Consider the following 1,973-nt stretch of genomic DNA (forward strand, 5'->3'; position numbering starts at 1 on the left):
ATGTAATACGTTAAAATTATAGACCATGTAATACGTTAAAATTATAGACCAAGTAATACGTTAAAATTATAGACCAAGTAATAGGTTAAAATTATAGACCATGTAATACGTTAAAATTATAGACCAAGTAATACGTTAAAATTATTTTGTATTCTTACCGGTTGTACATTATTTTTTTTTAGATATTTAGTTAAGGATTTTAAGAAACACAGGAGCCACGATATCCTTTCTTGTAATACAGCGTGTCTTGCAAAATTTTAAACGTTTTATATATATTGTTAAATTTATTAAATGAGATCATTATAGAGGTTACAAATATAGTGAAAACCTCAGGCCTATCATAATTTGAATATTTCAGCTATTGATGCCTTTCTTAATTATCGTATTTTTCTTTGCATCAAACTTTTAAATACCACGATTTATCAAAAGTATTCAACTTGTTCTCTCACTTTTTCAATAACTTGGGAGTTAAGAAAGTTTGAAACCGACAACTAAATAACAAAAAAAGAAGTGTTACTAACGTAGAATTTTGCAATACGTTTACCTGTTTCTGACTTTTTTGCTCTAATGTAATGATATTTTGATCTGTGCTTCTAACCTTATATGTTTTAGAGGCGGAAGAACTAGTCCTAAAAAATTTGATCATGTTTGGAAAGAAGGTAAAAACACCCTCTCTTCGAATCAACTGTATATTTAGGCCAGTGAAAGTATGTTAAGCCTAATAAAATTTAAAAATAATAATATATATATAGCCAGTTGAGTGAAATATTTTAACATTCCATGTAGAACTGTAATTTTAAAAAACCTTTTACATAAACTATAATGTGATATTATTTTAAATTAAGATGTTCTAATTAAACATGATACCAGCTGTAGAACAGTGTTGTTAATACTGGGAGAGGTATTATTTGATTGGAGGATAGTGTTGTCAGTGCTATGGGTGGTATTATTTGATTGGAGGACAGTGTTGTTAGTACTATGAGTGGTATTATTTGATTGGAGGACAGTGTTGTCAGTGCTATGAGTGGTATTATTTGATTGGAGGACAGTATTGTCAGTACCATGAGTGGTATTATTTGATTGGAGGACAGTGTTGTCAGTGCTATGAGTGGTATTATTTGATTGGAGGACAGTGTTGTCAGTGCTATGAGTTGTATTATTTGATTGGAGGACAGTGTTGTCAGTGCTATGAGTTGTATTATTTGATTGGAGGACAGTGTTTTCAGTACTATGAATGGTTATATTTTAGTGGTGAAGAGTGTGGTTAACTACTATTATTATCTCATAGAGAACACAAATTATGTTTAAAAAGTAAAATCAGTATACATTCTGTTCTTCAAGTACTTTTACTGTCTATATATATATATATATATATATATATGTAATTTAAAAACTGTATTAAAGTCAGTATTCTTTAACACCATCTTGTATCGGATGTTTTTATTGCCAGTTTTCATTTGATGCACAAGTTCAAAATTAAACTATATTGTCAATATATACGATCATCGATTAGTATTTGTTAAGTAGATGGCGCTTCTACCTGAACTTGTTAACACTGAAATAACAAGACAACTAGCCTGTTTCTTAGCACAAAGCTACATAACAATTTATTTGTGTTCTGTCCACCAGGGGGTATGGAACCCTGAACTTAAACATTGTATGTCCGTAAACTTACCACTCTCCTGCCGGGGGCCGGTTTAACTTGAACCAATAATTTTGTCTGTACTACTGCGTTTCATAGGAAGTTGACCGTTTTGAAATATGAATAGTTTCAGCATAATTAACACAACTAACCCTGTACGTAAACTATATACTTATTAGGCTTAACGGAGTGCGTTTTTTGGAGCTACGTGGTTAGTATAAGATTTAAGTGAACACGTAACCTCTACACTTATTAGGCTTAACGGAGTGCGTTTTGTGGAGCTACGTGGAAAAACGTTGAGTTAAAAATGATATTTATAAAAGTGTAGGAG

This window comes from Limulus polyphemus, unplaced genomic scaffold (genome assembly GCF_000517525.1).
Source record: "Limulus polyphemus unplaced genomic scaffold, Limulus_polyphemus-2.1.2 Scaffold6056, whole genome shotgun sequence".
Taxonomy (NCBI): domain Eukaryota; kingdom Metazoa; phylum Arthropoda; class Merostomata; order Xiphosura; family Limulidae; genus Limulus; species Limulus polyphemus.